Source organism: Macaca nemestrina, chromosome X (assembly GCF_043159975.1).
Source record: "Macaca nemestrina isolate mMacNem1 chromosome X, mMacNem.hap1, whole genome shotgun sequence".
NCBI lineage: Eukaryota > Metazoa > Chordata > Mammalia > Primates > Cercopithecidae > Macaca > Macaca nemestrina.
The window spans coordinates 114278357-114300192 of record NC_092145.1 but is presented as its reverse complement, the minus strand read 5'-3'; the positions used below and the strand labels follow the sequence as shown (position 1 = coordinate 114300192).

General features: G+C 36.5%; 1 pseudogene; it reads left to right on the top strand.

The window, feature by feature from the left end:
- The first annotated feature begins 9636 nt into the window (after nt 1-9636).
- Nucleotides 9637-13767, top strand: LOC139360689 (tigger transposable element-derived protein 1-like; annotated as a pseudogene).
- The last annotated feature ends 8069 nt before the right edge of the window (nt 13768-21836 follow it).

Below are 21836 nucleotides of genomic sequence, written 5' to 3'. Positions count from 1 at the left end.
AGCCTCGGCAACAGAGTGAGACTCCAGCTGAAAAAAAAAAAAAAAAAAACAAGAAGATATTGTTTTGGATGAAGATTCTGGCATTTCCCACAGTTATTCCATTCCAATACAGAAAAGGAGCTGATCATCTTCTACTGGCGCAAATGTTAGCTCATATTCAGGATAAAAAGTCCTATCTTTTTGTCCTGTCCCACAGTTTACAAATCTGCACTTAAACAGCAGAATGCCATTATTTTGGTCACTCATTACAGAATATAATTTAAACTCTCTGCTATTCATCCTTTGTTGAAAGCACAACAAAAACAAATGACGTAAAGGGAAGGTAATTGTATTTCTACCTTTGGAATGGGGAAAAACTTGAATTCCTCTAGGTGATGTCAATACTCCTTTCTGGTAAGAATAGCCACGTACTTTCTCGCATTTTCCTCTTTGCTTTGACCTTAGACTTCTAGGGATTTAGGCTCACATTTTCATATACATATTTATATATTTACAATGAAATATTCTATTATATGTATTCTATTTTTATATATAATTATTTTTCCCTCAAATCAAGTTTTTATACTTTCTGTTTTATCCTTGTTATTTCTGTAATTTTTTAAAAGCTTCGTCATTTTTGTTGTTTGTTTATTTGTTCATTTGGGTTTTTGTGAAAATGTGGTTAAGAAATAAAGTCAATAACTTAAAAAAAATGGAAATATTAAATGCAGTGAATCTTGGCATTGGAGGCAAAGATTTTTGCAGGCTCATTTGAACCATGACTATTGAGCTAGAGTCTTCTTTCCTCATAATTATGGTTGCTTCTGGTGTATCATTTATTCTCCTAAATATGTCATTTGATATTTTTTATCATAAACAAAATGAAAAACATGATGCCATTCTTATTTCTTTGTTCATTCCCTCAAAAGATGTTTATTGAGACTCTATCCAGAGCTGAAGATACAGCAGTCATCAAAGCATAGAAGTTCATGACTCTCAAGGACCTTACATTCTAGTAAGAGAAGAAGAAAATAAATAAACCCTGTTCTCTCTGTTCTGTCGTCTATAAAGAGCCACAGTATGCTGGTGATTTGGTTTAACCTTACTTGACCTCAATTGCTTCATGTGACAGGAAGTGATCAAATTTGAATTTTTAAGTGCTATGTAGGAAATAAAGGCAGGGGGGAAAAGTATAGTAAGTAATGAAGGGGGGTATTATTTATGACAGAGTGGTCAAAGATGTCTTTGAGAAGGTGGCACATAAGCAAAGACCTGAGTTGAAGTGAAGGAGCATGCCATTCAGTTATCTGGGGGAAGAGTGTGCAGCAGAGGGGACTGCAGGAGCAAGGGCCTTGAAGTAGGAATATATGTGGCATGTTCAAGAAATAGCAAAGAGGTCAGAGTGGATGAAAGGCAACAGGCAAAGCTGGAGCATTCAGAGATGAGCTCAAAAAGACAAGGAGCAAGATCACGTAGATCGAAAAAGCCTTTGGGTTTATTCTGATTAAGATTGGAAGCCATTGCCAGCAGGGGAGAATAAATTTAAGAATGACATTACACTTTTAAGATATTCTTTTGGCAACTGTAGAGTTACAAGCATAGACACAGAAAGACCAGTTAGGAAGTTGTTGCCATAATCTGGGCAAGAGATTAGATTATTGAGGCCTGGACTAGGGGATATGGTAAATCATCAGTGGTCAGAGTCTAAACATATTTTGAAGGTAAAGCCCACAAGAATTGCTCAAAGGGTCGAATGTTGGAGAAAGAAAATGAATAATTTTCTCACAGACTAGCTTCTGGTAATGAAGCCGAGTACCACTTCAAGAGCTGGGCACCATAAGATAGGTCCATATCCTGATATGAACTCTGGCTCTGCCTCTTCATGTCAACATATCTGGTGAGTCAGCATAGTGGGCAGTAAATGTCTTTCTAGAAGCCATTTCTACAGCTAGCAGTAACTTAGCTATATATGGAAGTGACTGTGAATGTAACCCAAACTAAATATAGTCTCAACTCAATTTCCCTTTAGCTGGATCTCAAAATTGCCCATGGCCACTCCAACATCACTCAACTCAAGGGAAAGTGTGATGGAGTGAAAGTTGAAGTAGAAAGAGCCAGCGGTTTTTAGCTGTTTGCAGTTAAAATACCTAATTTTTGCAAATTTTACAAAGCTGAAGTGTTATAAGAACACGTTGCTAGGGCTTTCCCAAGAGCCTTAGAATGAGCTTTTTTAAGTGCAGGCCCCTGCATCTTAAAGCCAATTAGCTTCACAATCTTTTCACTTCTGTATGTAGTTTTGGAGATAAGAGTAGGAATCAGTCTAGTAGACTGAGTGAATGAGCTGTCAATACAGAAGGAGAACTAAGAGAGAAGAGTAACTTATAAGCCAAATTAAGCCGGTAACTTATAAGCCGGTAACTTATAAGCCGGTCAGATGTGGACTAAGAACTGAGAAATGTATTTGGCAACATGGAGGTCATAGTGAACTTAAGAGAAGATGAATTATTGGAGAACAAGAGCGAATGAATGAATGCGTTCAGTCAAGAGAGACCAGGGGAAGGAGACAATGAGTAAGCACAATCCTTTGACACTGTCTTTTCACTTACTTTACAGATCCAAATGTTTTGTGAGTTATATGAGTAGTTATTATATCAAGATTTCTTCCTGTAAAGAAATAATCCCTCCTGCACTCAATCCACCTCTTATATCACACTTCAGGTCCTACATAATTTTTGGCATTTTCCCAACTACATCCACCTCCTTGACACATTAAAATAAGTGTTGTACCAAATGCTCATCAATGATAGACTGGCTAAAGAAAATGTGGCACATATACACCATGGAATATTATACAACCATAAAAAAGAATGAGTTCATGTCCTTTGCAGGAACATGGATGAAGCTGGAAACCATCATTCTCAGCAAACTAACACAGGAACAAAAAACCAAACACCACATGTTCTCACTCATAAGTGGGAGTTGAACAATGAGAACACAAGGAGGGGAACTTCACACACCAGGGCCTGTCAGGGGATGGGGGGCAAGGAGAGGGAGAGCATTAGGACAAATACCTAATACATGCGGGGCTTAAAACCTAGATGATGGGTTGATGGGTGCAGCAAACCACCATGGCACATGTATACCTATGTAACAAACCTGCACGTTCTGTACATGTATCCCAGAACTTAAAAAAAAAATTTTTTTTATGTGTCATATTGCTTTATCCTATGAAAGGTAGTGAACTTGACATTTAGAAAATTAAACGGCATTTATTAGAAAAATGGGAAATTCTCTATTGATATCCACATTAAGACATTTGTATGAAAACTATAGAATGATGAGGAAACCCTTGTCTGTGGCACATGCCAATTAGATTAAATCTTGGCACTTAACATATCATGGGAATCTGGGGGAGAAATCCAGTATTATTAAACATAGAGGATGGGGACCACAGAATAACATGTAAAACACTACTTATTGAGTAGAGTTATGAACTAAAAATAGAATTGCTACGCTATTGGGATTGAGGTGAAAAGAGAGCTTTCAATTAGAACAATGTTAAATTCCCTACCTATGCTGATAATATCAGACCTAACAACTGCCACCAAAACCAGAGCAATTATACAGTGTGGGTTCAGGATTGTAAGGATGTCAGTAAGGCAGGATAAAACCTAAGGTAGAAGAACAAAACAAGATGTGATCCGCTGTGATTCTGAAGAAGGGAAAGCCAGTGAAAACATTCCTCTTTTGCCTTTATTCTAAAGGATGTGCCTTTGGGTGATTTATACAGCAAAGTTTAGCTCCTTCTCAATTTTGTGAACATCTCTGTTGCTCTAAGGGCAGCTATTTCTAGACATTGCCAAGCTTGGATTGAGGTATATGTTTGGAAATGATATACAGGCAGAAGAGTACAGTGGGGAAGAGATCTACATTCAGGGTCAGAATATTTGGATCACATCCTGATTTTTCAATGAGCCTTATAATATTTTATTTGTATAAACTTAAGGGGTACAAATATACTTAATGTTGCATGGATATATTGTGTAGTGGTGAAGTTTGGGCTTTTGGGATAACCATCACCTGAATAGTGTACATTGTACCCATTAAGTAATTTCTCATCCTTCACCCCGCTTTACCCTCTCACCCTTATGAATCTCCAGTGTTGATTATCTCACATTCTATGTCCATGCATACACATTATTTATCTCTCACTTATAAGTGAAAACATGCAGTATTTGACTTTTTGTTTCTGAATTGTTTCACTTAACATAATGGCTTCCAGTTCCATCCATGTTGCTGCAAAAGACATGATTTCATTCCTTTGTATGGCTGATTAGTATTTCATGGTATGTGTGTGTATATATATATATTTATGTGCATACATATTTATATGTACATAATGTGTTTCTACGTACATATATTTATATGTACATAATGTATTTATATGTAAATGTGTACATATATTTATATTTATATACCTATATATTTATGTATATACACACACACATCACGTTTTCTTTATCCAATCATCCATTGATGGGCACTTTAGAGACAAACAAACTCTGACTTCAGCTGCAATACTTGTAATTACACATCCAGTCATGTCATTCCCTTATCTAAAACCTTTCAGGTGTTAGAAATTGTGAGAAAAATGGGGCTCATGCTCTTCATGGCACACAAGGCCCCCTATGGCTGTATCCTACCTCTTTCACCAATGTGATCTCTCTCTACCCTTCACCCAACTCCTAAAAGCCTAGTGAGACTGAACTGCTTGACATTTCCTCCTGAACTGTGTTCTTCCAGAGAAGACATTGTTCCCTTCTTTTCCCACCAAACTCATTTATATTTATTCTCAATGTTCAGTTCAGCTGTCATCCCCTTCAAAAATCCTTCCTGGATCCAGTTGGACTGAGGCCCTCTGCCTGCTGTTTCCATAACACGTCATATTAGAATGAAAAACATCTGTGACCCTGACTATGAGGGCATGGCCTGTGTTTTTGTTGTCTGTATATCCCGAGGCCCATCACGGGAACAATAGTCACTCCAGAAAAAAAATATATCCTACCAAACAATCATAAATTGAGGGAAATAACACTTGCCTAATACCTAACAGATTACTGGCAAGCAAAAGTTGGGTATTAACATAATACATGTAAGAGTGTATGGAGGAATGAGCATTTACTTAACCCTTAACATGTTATGCATTCATTCCCAAGTATTTTGAATGAACCCTTATGCATTCATTCCCAAAATATTTATTTAATATCAACCATGTGTCTGCAGCACTCTAATATAACAGAGAATATCATTGACCAAGTCTTTCTCTTCATAAAATCTACCTTACAATAATAACATATATCTGCCTGTATGCCATTTCCAAACATATACCTCCATCCAAGCTTAGCAATGTCTAGAAATAGCTGCCTTTAGAGCAACAGAGATGTTCACAAAATTGAGAAGGAGCTAAACTTCATTTTATCAATCACCCAAAGGCATGTCCCCCAGAATAAAGACCAATAAATATATATCCCATTAGGTGAAGAAATAGTATAAAGAGAAACAGAGCAATGTGAGCAAATGGAGATGGAAGAGCATTATTATTTTAAACATGGTGTCCAGTAGGATCTGTTTGATGAGGTGGTGATTAACCTAAGGGAAGTAAGAAAGCAGGCCATTTGATACTCTTTCTGACAGTGTTCTAGACAAAGAGAGTACATCAAGTCTGAAGGCCTGGAGATAGGACCAATGTTTGCCATGTTCGAGGAACAGCAAGGAGCCTGGTGTGGATCGAGGGCACTAAGTGAGGGAGAGTCTAATAGGAAATGAAACAGAAGTGGTAGTGAGGAGACCAGATGATATAAAGGCCTTGAAAACCATGAACAGGACTTGGCTTTTGTTTTAAGTGAGGTGAAAGTCAGTGGTAGAAAAGATGAGGGAGCAGACGTGATCCGACTTATAGTTTAGAAGGCTTCCTCAGGTAAGCTGGACTAAATGGGAAGCAAGGATAGATGCTAGTGATCAGAGGATCATAGCGTGGACTGGGGAGACAGTAGTCAGATTTTGGATTTAGCGTGAAGACAGGGCAAACAGGATTTGCCAAATATTTGAATGTATGAGAGAGAAAGGTGAGTTAAAGAGGCCTCTGGGATTTTGAATCCCCAAAAGATTGGAGTTGGACTTATGAGATGTGAGGAGCTACAGAAAGGACAGGTTGGGGCAAGGGGTGGGTAGGTAATCAGAAGTCTGGTTAATTAATGTCATAGCATTGTTATATGCTAATGGGAGTTATGCAGCACTAAGTAAAAAAAATCATATAGGAGAGTGGAAAATTGTTAAAATGATGTCTGTGAGATGACAGGAGCGAATGGGATCTAGCATTGACCTTAGATAAGAGCATAAACAGTATCAGATATTACACTGGGAGCTTAGGCTTTGTGAAACACTGCACAAACATAAGGCACTTATAGGCACAACTTCATTAACTAGATTTATGAATATTCTAGCTGTTGTATTCTTTGAGGCCTAAGTACATTTTCCAGTTGAACTAGTTCAATGAATTAAAATGTCTAAAAGGCCATAGCAATGACATGGTGCATATTGGATTTGGGCTCCCTGGAGTCATCCTCAGGCATAGAACTGCAAATTTAAAGATCATTTGGCCTTTTCAAGACTATATCCATTTCCACGGTCTCCCTTGATCCTCAAATTCTAGATAAAGCAGGCATTATAATCATTTTATAAGTGGAAAAAAAAAAAAAACCAACGGAGGCCCAAAATACTAAAGAGTTTACCCAAAATCACATGGTTTGTTAGTGATGGAATTAGGACTGGAACCTGGGTTTTCTGTCCTACACCCCAGGACTTATCCTAACAATTGGAATCACGGTAATATTATGCATCTGCCTCCTTGACCTGACCCAGAAGAGACTTACATACTCCCAAAGGGGCATTACCCTGGTCACTTGGTCTTTCAGTTCACTGATTTTTCCTGCTTTCTTTTCTTCATCTTTCTCATCCTTAGAGTAATAGAAAAGGCTTATAACCTTCTCATAGGAAAGCGATTAACTATGGGGATAAAGAACTGGACTCCTGTCAGGATGCACAAGAAAAACTATGTCTCTCCTCCTCAGGTAAGAAAGCTAACCTGTTGCCATGGTTCTTTCTGACATCCTGGTTTAATGTTTCTCATCTGCACGCGGGGGCTTAAAGGATATTGATTCTCCAGGCACTTTAGATAAGTAGAAAAACTTCCACATGTTTGTTTATGGGTTATATTGCAGATTCTGCCTTTTTTTTCTTCCTCTGCTTCCTCTTCTTCTATTTTCCAAATGCCTTAAAAGGGGCTTACAGAATTCATACTGTCAAACATAGCAAAAACAAATAGCAGGGACAAAAAGGATGAAGGGAAGATAATAAGGATTGGATGATTGTGAAGTGGAATTAAATTAAAAGTCCAAAGCCCTACACATCTTCTAGAGGTAGTACATATTCTTGGCTCTGTGCTTCTCAACAGGCAAAGCAAAGGGGAAAACATGACCAATAAAATATCCATGAGTGTCCACAGAATTATGACAAATTAGTTGCTCAGAAATGTAGCTTTTTCTGATACTAATATGGTATTAATTTTCTGGTACTTGGGAAATAGAATAGATGAAGTCCTTATAAAATCCTCACAGTGAATACTGCAGTGTTTCCCAAGGCTAGGGACTAGAGATTAGACTCTTCTAAGAGGAGAAGAGGGAAGGGGAGAGGAGAGGAATCTGATAGTATAAGGCTTTAGATGAGCTCAGTTCGGTAATAGTAACTCAAGGAAGAGACATTGCAGATTGATCCAGGTGAAAAGCTTTCTGTTAGTGTGACTTGATGCATTCCTCAAACATTTTGATCTCAGGACTACTTTGCATTTTTTTAAATTATCGAGGACTCCAAACAACCTTTGTTTATGTGGAGTGTATCTACCAATATTTACTTGATTCAAAATTTAAATGACAACTTTGAGAAATATGTATTTGAAAAATTCATTTAAAAATAATCCATTACATGTCAACATAGCAACATATTTTTCAAAACAAAAAATTTAGTGAAAAAGTGACATTGTTTTATATTTTGGCAAATCTCCTTAATGTCTGGCATAATAGAAGACAGCTGGGTTCTCATATTTCCTTCTGCATTCTAATTGTTAAGATATATTTTGGTTGAAGTACATGAAGAAAACCCAGCATCACATAGATATGCCATTGGAAAAGGGAAGAATATTTTAAGAGCCTTTTCTGATAACTGTGAGTATTCCTTGATACTACAACAAAATTTGACAAGTGGCTATTTCTTAAAGGTTTTAGTTGCAATGTGGAATCCAAAACTGTATTGACGAACACTTCATTGCTCTATCTTGCATTTTTAATAGATCTTTTACCCATGCATGATTTTGTAGTGTCATTCGTCATTCGGAAAATACAGATTCACTAAGTTGAGTAGATCTTCTAAATGTTGATATATTTTATTATATCAAAAAATTACATTTGCTAATATTGCCACCGATCTCATTAGAAAGCCCTTAAGTATTTGGAAGCTGTCAAGCTCGCAGTAACGGATATAAGTTTTCCAAATTTCCAATTTTCAGTTGAAAGCTAAAATTTTGTCTTTGATAACAAATCTAATCAGTTGTTTTCCTTGAAGTGACAGGTTCTTTTTGTTCATTTTGAAGAAAATGTCTGCCAAATGCCCAAATCTGAATAACCACAGTTTGATTGTTAGTCATTCTTCAAGTAAAAATGGTGTTTGAAGGGGGAAAAAAGAAGAGAGACTAGTTCAGCTTATAAATCAGTTGCACAAGTGCTCTTCCTGGAGACAACTCTCATGCTTCAGTGTGCAGTGGAGGTTTTTTGTTGTTGTTGTTGTTGTTTTGTTTTGTTTTGTTTTTGGTGCTTTCTGTTGCATCACACAGAGTTCAAAGGTTGAGATTTAATAAAAGTAATCACTTTTACCTTAGCATCAAGGACATTCTTAACTAAAGTTTACTCTTTCCTTTTATTTTGCTTGTTGTTTCTTTTTGGTTTGTTTTATCTTTTAATGTGAGGGAATGGCAGTGAAGAAGATGATGACTACTAGTATAGTTGGTGCCAGTGCCTTGATTCATGCCAGGGTGCCAGCCATTTACCATTACATTTGCGCCATCACATTGTAAAAGGCAATACATCTTAGTATTAATTAGCATAATTATAGGTTAATATAGAAAAGCACACCTAGTTTAATTGCACTTCACTTTACTGTGCTTTGCAGATATTGTATTTTCTTATAGATTGAAGGTTTGTGGCAACCCTGTATCAAGCAAGTCTATCGGTGCCATTTTTCCAATAGCATGTGCTTACTTCGCTTCTCCATGTCACATTTTGGTAATTATCACCATATTTCAAACTTTTTCATTATTATTCAATCTGTTTTAGTGATCTGTGATCAGTGAGCTTTTATGTTACTATTGTAATTGTTTTGGGCTGCCACAAACCGCACCCTTAGAAGACAGCAAACTTAATCAATAAATTTCACATGTTCTCTGACTGCTCCACTGACTGGCTGTTTCTCCATCTCTCTCCCTCTCCTTGGCGTCCCTCTTCCCTGAGATACAACAGTATTGAAATTAGGCCAATTAATAACCCTACAATGGCCTCTAAGTGTTCAGTTGAAAGAAAGAGTCATGTACCTCTTACTTTAAATGAAAAGCTAGATATGATTAAACTTGATGAGGAAGGCAAGCTGAAAGCCAAAATAGGCAGAAAACTAGGCCTTTTGTGCCAAACAGTCAAGTTGTGAATACAAAGGAAAGGTTCTTGAGGGAAATTAAAAGTACTACTCCAGTCAACATATGAATGATAAAAAGCAAAACAGCCTTGTTGCTTATAAGGAGCAAGTTTGAGTGGTCTGGATAGAAGATCAAACCAGCCACAACATTCCTTTAAACCAAAGCCGATTCCAGAGCAAGGCCCTAACTCTTTTCAATTCTGTGAAGGCTGAAAGAGGTAAGGAAGCTGCAGAAGAAAAGTTTGAAGCTAGCAAAGGTTGGTTCATGAGATTTAAGGAAAGAAGTCACCTCTATAACATAAAAGTGCAAGGTGAAGTAGCAAGTCTTGATGGAGAACCTGCAGCAAGCTATCCAGAAGATCTAGCTAAGATCATTGATGAAGGTGGCTACACTGAACAACAGATTTTCAATGCAGACCAAACAACCTCCCATTGGAAGAAGATGCCTTCTAGGATTTTCATACTTAGAGAGAAGTCAATGCTTGGCTTCAAAGCTTCAAAGGATAGGGTGACTATCTTGTTAGCGCCTCATACAACTGGTGACTTTACAGTGAAGTCAATGCTTATTTACCATTCAGAAAGTCCTAAGACCCATAATAATTATGCTAAATCTACTCTGTCTGTGCTTTATAAGTGAAACAAAGTCTAGATGACAGCACATCTGTTTACAGCATGGTTTACTGAATATTTTAAGCCCGGTGTTGGTACCTACTGTTCAGAAAAAAAAGATTCCTTTCAAAATGTTGCTGTTCATTAATGGTACACTTGGTTACCCAAGAGCTCTGATGGAGATATACAAGGAGATTCATGTTGTTTTTGTGCCTGCTAACACAACATCCATTCTGCAGCTCATTGATCAAGGAGTAATTTCTATTTCAAGTATTATTTTCTAAGAAATACATTTTGTAAGGCTATAGCTGCCATAGACAGTGAATCCTCTAATGGATGTGGGCAAAGTAAATTGAAAATTTTCTGGAAAGAATTAACCATTTTAGATACCATTAAGAACATTCATGATTCATGGGGGGAGGTCAAAATATCCACATTAATAGGAGTTTGGAAGACATTGATTCCAACCCTCATGGATGACTTCAAGAGGTTGAAGACTTTAGTGGAGAAAGTAACTGCAGATATGGAAATAGCACAAGAACCAGAATTGGAAGTGGAGCCTGAAGATATGACTGAACTGCTGCCATCTCATGATAAAACTTGAATGGATGAAGAGTTGCTTCTTATGGATGACCAAAGAAACTGGATTCTTGAGATCAAATGTGCTGCTGGTGAAGATGCTGCGAGTGTTCTTGAAATGTCAACAAAGAATTTGGACTATTCCATAAACTTGGTTGGTAAAGCATGGGCAGGGTTGGAAAGGATTGATTCCAATTTCGAAAGAAGTTCTACTGCAGGCAAAATGCTATCAAACAGCATTGCATACTATAGAGAAATCTTTTGTGAAAGGAGGCATCATCAATCAGTGTGGCAAACGTCATTGCTGTCTTATTTTAAGAAATTGCCACAACTCTATAAAAACTGGTCATAGAGCGACCATACCTCTACATATACATAATAAAAGCCATATACGATAGACCTACAGCTAACATCATACTGAACGAGGAAAAAAATGAAAGCCTTTTCCTGTGAGTTATGGAACATGACAAAGATGCCCACTTTCACCACTGTTATTCTACACGATACTGGAAGTCTTAGCTAGAGCAATCAGACAAGAGAAAGATATAAAGGGCATCGAAATTGGAAAGGAAGAAGTCAGATTATCCTTGTTTGCAGATGACATGACCTTAGATTTGGAAAAACCTAAAGACTCTACAAGAAAATTATTAGAACTGATAAACAAATTCAGTAAAGTTGCAGGATACAAGATCAACATACAAAAACCAGTAGGGTTTCTATATGCCAACAGTGAACAATCTGAAGAGAAAATCAAGAAAGTAATCCCATTTACAATACCCACACATAAAGCTAAATGCTTAGGAATTAACATAACCAAAGAAGTGAAAGGTCTCTATAATGAAAACTATAAAACATCAATAGAGGAAATTGAAGAGGACACCAAAAAAATGGAAAAATATTCCATATTCATGGATTACAAGAATGAATATTGTTAAAATGCCAATACTACCCAAAGCAATCTACAAACTTAATGCAATCCCTGTCAAAAATACCAATGACATTCTTCACATAAATAGAAACAACAATCCTAAAATTTATATGGAGCTACAGAAGGCTCAGAACAGCCAAAGCTATCCTAAGTAGAAGGAGCAAAACTGGAGAAATCACATCATCTGACTTCGAATTATATTACAGAGCTATAGTAACCAGAGTAGCATGGTACTGGCATAAAAACGGATACATAGACCAATATAGCAGAATACAGAATCTAGAAACAAACACATACACCTACAGTGAACTCATTTTTTACAAAAGTGCAAAGAACACACACTAAGGAAAAGACAATCTCTTCAATAAATGATGCTGGCAAAACTGGATACCCACATGCAGAAGAATGAAACTGTACCTCTATTGCTTGCCATATACAAAAATCAAATCAAGATGGATTAAAGATTTAAATTTAAAACCTGAAACTATGAAACTAATACTAGAAAACATTGGGGAAAATATCCAGGACATTGGTCTCGGCAAAAATTTCTTGAGCAATACCCCACAAGCCCAGGCAACCAAAGCAAATGGGACCACATGAAGTTTAAAAGATTCTGCATGGCAAAGGAAACAATCAACAGAGTGAAGAGACAACCCACTGAATGGGAGAAATCATTTGCAAACTACACCTCTGACAAGGGATATTAACCATAATATATAAGGAGCTCAAACAACTCTATAGAAAAAAAAATCTAATAATTCAGTCAAGAAATGGGCAAAAGATTTCAACAGACATTTCTCAAAAGAAGACATACAAATGGGAAACAGGCATATGAAAAGGTGCTCAGCATCACTGCTCATCAGAGAAATGCAAATCAAAACTGCAATAAGATATCATCTCACTCCAGTTGAAATGGCTTATGTCCAAAAGACAGGCAATAACAAATGATGGTGAAGATGGAAAAAAGGAACCCTTGTACACTGTTGGTGGAAATGTAAATTAGGACAACCACTATGGAAAACAGTTTGGAGGTTCCTCAAAGAACTAAAAATTGAGCTACCGTATGATCCAGCAATCCCACTGCTGGGCATATACCCAAAAGAAAGGAAATCAGTATATCGAAGAGATATCTGCACTTCTATGTTTGTTGTAGCACTGTCTACAATAGCTAAAATTTTAAAACAACCTAAATGTCCATCAATAGATGCATGGATAAAGAAACTATGGTACATGCACACAACAGAGTACTATACAGCCATGAAAAGAATGAGATCCAGTCATTTGGAACAACATGGAAGGAACTGCAGATCATTATGTTAAGTGAACTAAGCTAGGCACAGAAAGACAACACACATATTCTCACTTATTTATGTGATCTAAAATTCAAAACAATTGAATTCATGGACATAGAGAGTAGAAGGATGGTTACTAGAGGCTGGAAATGGTAGTGGGGGCTGGGGTGTAGAGAGTATGTTTAAGGAGTACAAAAAAATAGAAAAAGTGAATAAGACTTACTATTTGATAGCACAACAGGGTGACTACAGTAAATAATAACTTAACTGTACATTTTAAAATATCTTAAGAGTGTTATTGGCTTTTTGGAACTCAAAGGATAAATACTTGAAGGGATGAAAACCCCATTCTCCATGATGTAATTATTTCATGTTGCATGTCCGTGTCAATACATCACATACCCCATAAATATATACGCTCACCAAATATCCACAAAAATTGAAAAAAAAAAATTTAAGAAATTGCCACAGCCACCCCAACCTTTAGCAACCACCACCCTGATCATCCAGCAGCCATCAACATGGAGGCAAGAGCTTCCACTGGTAAAAAGATTACAACTCACTGAGAGCTTAGATGACTATTAGCATTTTTAGTAATTAAGTATTTTTAAATTAAGGTGTATACTTTTTAAAGACATAATACTATTGCACACTTCCTACACACTACAGTAGGTATAAACATAACTTTTATATGTACTAGGAAACCAAAAGAATTATGTGACTTGCCTTATTGCAATATTTGCTTTATTGCAGTGGTCTGGAATTGAACCCACAATATCTCCAAGGCCTGCCTACATTCATATGTACTTAGTATAACTGGTCTTTGTATTAATATGCAAACAGTATTGACACTTAAATGCTTTGAAAAGGTGTCTGTAGAGAACTCTTTGAGAACTGCTCATCTTGGGGAAAGGATGGGCTGCATATCCAACCAGGTAATTTTATATGCATATTATTATATATTTTATATGTACACAAAAATTTTAAGGATCATATACTACAATATAATGGATTTTTAAAATTAAATTTTATATTTTGAGACCATTATAAACTCACAAGCAGTTTTAAGAAATAACAGGAAGAGATCCTGTGCATCTTTCCCCAGTTTCCCTCAACAGTAACATCTTCCAAAACTACAGTACAATAGCACAAACAGATCATCGACATTGATACAGTCAAGATACAGAATAGCTTCATCACCACAAGAATTCCTTGTGTTACATTTTCATAGTCACACCCACTTTTCCCCTTTCCATTGCCACCTATCTCCTACTCCCCGCAGTCATTAATCTGTTTTTATTTCTAAATTTTGTCATTTCAGTAAGATTATCTGAATGGTATGGCATGTAACCATTTGGGATTTTCAATCTGCATAATTCTTTGAGGATTCATCCATGTTGTGTAAATATTTTGTTCCTATGTATTGCTGAGTAGTATTCCATTCCATGAATATGACACAGTTTCTTTATTAATTCACCCTTTGAAAGGCATTTCAGTCAGATTCTGGTTATTACAAATAAGCTGCTATGAAGATTGATGTATAGGTTTTTGTGTGAATGAAAGTTGTCTGTTCTCTGGGATATTTGCAGGTTTTTGTTTTGTTTTGTTTAAAGACATGGTCTCGCTTTGTCACCTAGGCTAGAGTGCAGTGGCGTGATCATAGTTCACTGTAACTTCAAATTCCCAGACTCAAGCCATCCTCCCCGCTCTGCCTCTGGAGTAGCTGGGACTGCAGGCACACGCCGCCATGCTTGGCTAATTTTTTTGTTTGTTTGTTTTTTGTAGAAACGAAGTCTTGTTATGTTGCCCAAACTGATCTCAGACTCACGGCCTCAAGTGATCCTTCCACCTCCGCCTCTCAAAGTGTTGGGATTACAGGCATGAGCCACTGTGCCCTGCCAGGTTCGTATTTTAATAAACAGTCAAATTGTTTTCCAGAATAGCTGTGTTATTTTCCATCCCCACCAGCAAAGTATGAGTGATTCATTTTCTCTACCTCCTTGCCAGCATTTGGTATAGTCATAATGTTTTTATTTTAGCCACTCTGATATGTGTATAGTAATATCTCCTTATGGTTTTAATTTGCATTTCTCTAATGGCTAACAATGTTGAATGTCTTTTTATGTGCCTATTACCATCTATATATCCCTGTCATAAAAATGTGTGTTCACGTTGCACCCATTTTCTAGTTGGATTGTTTGGTTTTTTTACACTTGAGTTTTGAAAGTTCTTTATAAATTCTGGAAACTAGTCCTTGCTTTTTTATAAAACTTTTATAGTTTTACATTTTACATTTAGGTCTGAGATCCATTTTCAATTACCTTTTCTATAAGGCATGAGACTTAGGTTGAGGTTTTTTTGTTTGTTTTTGTTTTTTGTTGTTGTTGTTGTTTTGCCTATGAATGCCCAGTTTCTCCCGTGCTGCTTTTGCACTTTTGCCAAAAATTAGTTTGGCATATTAGTATGGGTCTGTTTCTGGGTCATTTTCCACTGAGCTCTGTGTCTATCACTGCTTCATCACCACACTGTCTTGATTATTGCAATTATATGATAGGTTTTAATGTCAAGTAGAGTGACCACTCTTACTTCATTTTTTTTTTTAAGATTAGTTTAGCTATACCAAGGCCTGTGCCTTTCCATTTAAATTTTAGAATAAGCTTCTCTATGTGCACAAAAAATTTGCTGGGATTTTGATTGCATTGAACTTCTTTACTATGCTTTGTCTTTCCAATTCATGAACACAATATATTCCTCCATGTATGTATTTCTTCTTTGAATTCTTTTATCAGCATTTTGTAATTTCCAGAATAGGGGTTCTGTATATGTTTTCTTAGGTTCACACCTAAGTATTTAATTTTATTTGGAACAATTGTAAATGGTATTGTGATTTAATCTCGGTTTCTACATGTTCGTTGTTAGTGTGTTGAAAGGAGATTTCTGTGCTTTCATTTTACATTCTATGACCTTGCTAAACTCGTGCATTAGTTCTAAGAGTTTTTCTTGAATAGATTTCTTTAGATTTTCTATGTAGATAATCATGTAACCTGCAAATAGGGAAAGTTTTTTCTTCCTATTCAATTGCTATTCATTCTCTTTCTTTTTCTTGCCTACTATAGTGGCTAGAACTCTCACTACTATGTTGAATAAGAGTAGTGAGAACAAACATGCTTCCTTTGTTCCCGATCTGAGAGGGAAAGCATTCAGTCCTTCACCATGAAGCATGATGTTAGCCGTAATTTTTTTGTAGATGTTTAAGTTTAAGAAATTCTTATTTCTTTCTACCTGGCTGAGAGATTTTATTATGAATTGGTATTGGGTTTTTGTCAAATAGTTTTTCTGCATTGATTGATATGAAAATATGGTTTTTCTTCTTTAGTCTATTGATATGATGGAGTATATTGACTGATTTTTGAGTGCTGAACCAGTTTTAATAACTATACTAAATCTCACTTGGTCATGGTGCATAATTCCTTTTGTAAACTGATGAATTCAATTTGCTAATATTTTGTTGAAGATTTTTACATCTAATTTCATGAGAAATATTGATGTGTCTTTTTTTCTATCATCTTTCTATTAATTTGGTATAAGGGTAGTACTAGTTTATAAAATGAGTTGAAAAGTGTTCCCTCCTCTGAGATTTTCTGAATGAGATTGTATAGATTGGTGTTAATTTCTCTCCTCCTCCTCCTCCTTTTTGTAATTCTTCTTCAAATGTATCTCCATTAAAAATCATCTGGACCTGGAGATATCTTCTTTGAGAGCTTTTGAGAGCTTTAAAATTACAAATTCAATGGTTGTAGGACTATTTAGATTGTCTATTTCATTTTACTTGAGTTTTGATAGTTTGCCATTTTCAAGAAATTGGCTCATTTCTTCTATTAAATTGTCAAACTTATGAATGTAAAGTTGGATGTAGTATTCCCTTATTTTCTTTTTCATGACACAGGATATGTAGTGATAGTCATGTTTCATTTCTAATATTGTGTTGTCTTTTCCCTTTTAAGTTTTCTAAAGGTTAATGAATTTTGTTGATTTTTTGAAGAACCTGATTTTATTTTATTGATTTTCTTTATTTTTTTTTTGTTTTCAGTTTTATTTATCTTTATCATTTCCTTCTTCCTGCCTGCTTTGGGTTTATTATCTGCTTCTTTCACTGATTTCTTGAGACAGAAGCTTAGATTGTTGATTCAAGACTTCTTCTTTTCTAGCATTTAGTGCTATAAATTTCCCTTTCTGTTTTAGCTGCATTCCAAATATATTAATATGTTGTGGCTTTATTTTCTTCATTTCTATGTATTTTTATATCCTTTGAGCCCTTCTCTTTAGTCCAAGGAATATTGAGAAGTGTATTGTTTAATTTCCAATGTTTGGATATTTTCCTGCTGTTTTTCTGTTATTGATTTCTAATTTGATTCCATTATGGTCAAATAACACACTTTGCATTATTTAAATTGTTTTACATTTGTTGAGATTTATTTTATGGCCCAGGGTATGGTCTATCTTGTTGATTGTTTCATGAGTGCTTAAAAATGTATATTCTGCTGTTGTTGGATGGAGAGTTCTAAGTACATCAATTATATTTTGTTGGTTGGTGGTATTGCTCAGTTCTCCCGTAGTCTTGATGATTTAATATCCAGTAGTTCTATCAATTGCAGAGAGAGGGATACTGAAGTTCCAAGAATAGTTGTAGATTTGTTTATTTCTCTTTTCACTTCTATTAATTTTTGCTTCATGTATTATGAGGCTCTGTTGGTTGGCACATACACATAGGATTGTTGTGTCTTACTGGTGGGTTAATTTTTCTATCATTTGCAGTGTAACTTTTTGTGTCCGGTAATTTTCTTTGCTCTGCAGTCATTTCACCAGATGTTAACTTGGCCACTTCTGCTTTTTAAAAAATTAATATTTGCATAGTATATATTTTTCCATCCTTTTACTTGTAATCTACTCTTATCAGTTTTCTAGGGCTTTTGTAAAAATGTATCACAAACTGAGTAGCTTAAAGCGACTAAAATTCATTCTCTCAAATTATGGAGGCCAGAAGTCTGAAATCAAGGTGGACCAGGCCATGGTTTATCCAAATCCCGTAGGAGAGTATCCTTCTTCGCTTCTTATAACTTGTGGTAGCCCCAGGCGTTCCTTGACTGTGGCAGCATAACTCCAGTTTCTGCCTCTATCTTCATATGATGTTCTCCCTATGTCTCTGTGTTTTTATGGCCATTTTCTTATAGGAGCATGAATTGTATTGGATTAGGAACCCACCATACTCCAGTATGACCTTATCTTAACATATGTCTGCAATGACCCATACAATTTACATCTATCAAGGTATTTGAAGTGAGGTTTTTATAGACAGCATATGGTTGGATCACTTCTTTTATCAATTTTTGTCTTTTAATTGATGTGTTTAGATCAGTTACATCTAAGGTAATTATTGATATGTTAGGGAATAAGTCTCCATTTTATTATTTGTTTTGTCAGTTTCTCTAGCTCGTTTTGCTCTCCTGTAGGTTATTTGAATATTTTTCAGTATTTATTCTTGAGTATATCACCTTGTATAATTTTCTTTGTGGTTGCGCTAAGGATTATTTTATATAAGGATTATATAAAATACTTATTACATTCTACTGGTATCTACCTTTAACACTGACTTAAGTGTAGAAAACTTACTTCCACTTAGGTGCCTTTACTCTCTCCTTTACAGTTTTACATTATTGGACACATTACTCTATGTGAGTAAAGGAAATGCCTTAAGCATTTGAGTACATAGATTGAGTAATATGTCCATTTCCTTTACATACATTGAGCATTATGTCCAATAATGATATAATGTTTGTATCAACCATCAAATCTGATTTTAAAATCTCAGGAGAATATTGTATTTACCATCCCCTCCATTTTCTTACCCATTCCAATGTTCTTCTTTCATTACTGAAGTTCTAATCTTTCTGTTACCATTTCCTTTCTGCTTAGAAAAATGTCTTTTAGTCATTCTTTAAGAGTATATGTGACAAATTTTCTTAGTTTTCCTTTGCCTGAGGGTGTCTTCACCTCCTCTTCATTCCTGAAAGATATTCTTTCCAGATATAGAATTCATGGTTGAGAGTTCTTTTCTTTCAGCACTTGAAAAATGTTATTCTACATCATTTTAGATTCTCGGGTTTCAGATGACAAATTTGCTGCCATCCTAATTGGTGTTTGCCTATAAAAGTAACACACTGTTTTTCTCTGGCTGCTTTCAAGATTTTTTCTTTGCTTTAATTTTCAGAAGTTTAATTATGATGGAGTTTGGCATGGATTTTCCTACATTTATCTTATTTGGGGTTCACTCAGCCTTTTTGAATATGTAGGTTTATGTCTTTCACCAAATGTGGGGTTTTCAGTGTTATTTCTTTAAATAATTTTTTAGTCTATGTTTCTCTTACCCTTCTGAAACTCTAATATTACAAACATTATCTTTTTGGTTATTCTCCCTGAGATTCTATTCATTTTGTTACAGCCTATATTCTCTCTCTTGCTAACACTGGGTAGATTCTATTGATTTGCCCTTAAGTTCATGGATTCTATCCTTTGTCATCTCCACTCTACTATTGATCCCATCCAGTGAGGTTTATTTTCTTTTTTTTTTTTTTTTTTTTTTTTTTTTTTTGAGACAGAGTTTCGCTCTTGTCGCCCAGGCTGGAGTGCAATGGCGTGATCTCGGCTCACTGCAGCCTCTGCCTCCCAGGTTCAAGCGATTCTCCTGCCTCAGCCTCTCGAGTAGCTGGAATTACAGGCACCCGCCACCACACCCAGCTAATTTTTGTATTTTTCGTAGAGATGGGGTTTCACCACGTTGGCCAGGCTGGTCTCAAACTCCTGACCTCAGGTGATCCACCTGCCTCAGCCTCCCAAAGTGCTGGGATTACAGACGTGAGCCACTGCACTCGGCTCCAGTGAGTTTTTATTTGGGTTATTGTATTTTTCAGTTTTATAATCCCATTTGGTTCTTTTTTATAACTTTTATTTCTTTGCCCAGATTTTAAAATTTTTTTCATTTGTTTCAAGAGAATTCATAATTCATTGCTGAAGCCTTTTTATGATGGCTGTTTTAGAATCCTTGTCAAATAATTCCAACGTCTGATTCACCTTGGTATTGGGGTTTGTTGATTGTCTCTTTTCATTCTTGTTATGATTTTCTGATTCTTGGTGTAACAAGTGATATTTTATTGTATAAAATATCCTTTGGCCAGGCACAGTGGCTCACATCTGTAATCCCAAAACTTTAAGAGGCCAAGGCAGGAGAATCTCTTGAGCCCAGGAGTTTGAGACCAGCCTTGGCAACCTAGTGAGACCCCATCTCTACAAAAAATTATTTAAAAAGTAGCCAGGAGTGGTGGTGCATACCTGTGGTCCAAGCTACTCAGGAGGCTGAGGTGCAAGGATCACCTGAGCCCAGGAGGTTAAGGCTATAGTGAGTCATGATCATGTCATGCACTGTAGCGTGGGCAACAGAGCGAAACCCTGTCTCAAAAATAAAATAAAATATTCCCTATATTTTGGATGTTATAAAACCATGGACTCTATTTAATATTCCTTTTTCAAAAGCAGGCAGTTCTCCTGTTGACATATAGCAGGAGAGCTAGACAGGTTTGTATATTCAGCTTGCCACTGGGTCCCACTGACACCACCCCAGCAAATTTAAGTGCTGACTTATTGCAGATGGGCGGACTGGAAATTCAGATCCCCTCTTGGCCCTGCAGACATATTTCCAGTGAAAGTATGGAATTGACTCATACCACCTTGTTGTCTCCAAGTGGGAGTGTAAGCTCAGCTCCTTGCTGAGCCCCACTGACACCAGGAGAGGGGAAGATAGGAAGTGAAGTGCCAACTAAAACCTCCCACAACCACCTGCCCTGTTGAAGCTGAGTGGAGGTGGAGGCTCAGCTCACCACTGGGCTCTACTGACACTATCCAAGCTGGGAAGTAGAAACACTCCCTGGTTCTTCTAGGCAGGGGATGGAAGATCAGCTGCGTGCTTGGTCCCACTTACACTCCTCTGGCAGGGGAATTGGATTGCTGCCATCTGCTGCTTCTGGTTAAGACAAAGAAGATAAGCTCCTTGCTCAGATAGTCAATACCATCCAACAGGGGAATTGGAATGTGCTGTCTGCTTCTGCTAGGTTGGGAGTGGGATGAGGTGGAATATCAGCTTCCTGAGTAGGGGGGCATTGACTGAAAGGTTTTCTGTTGCTAGGCCACCCTTTTTCCAATACTTTCACTAGAGAGAACAGGCTTTTCTTGGAGGGTTTTTGTTTTGTTTTGTTTTGTTTTTTTTCTGTCTGAACCTGTAGGCAGTTCTGAGTTGGAGGTTTCTGCAGCATCTGTCTGGGATATATAGGAGGAAAAAGGAAACCAGGAAATTCACCACAGTGTTGTTTTTCAAATCTCAGGGTCCCTAGGTAGCTTTTTATCTTTTTACCATATTACAGAACCTTCTTATGCTTTTTTGTTGTGTTATGTTAAAGGTTTTTGTTTGTTTGTTTTTAGTTGTCAATAGAGAGATTGGTTTGAGTCTCAAATGCTTCTTGGTCTCTATCCAATCATGTGACCTGGAAAGGTCATGTTAACAGATTGCCTTCCAGTCCTTTTCTTTCTTAAGCTCTTTAAGAGGC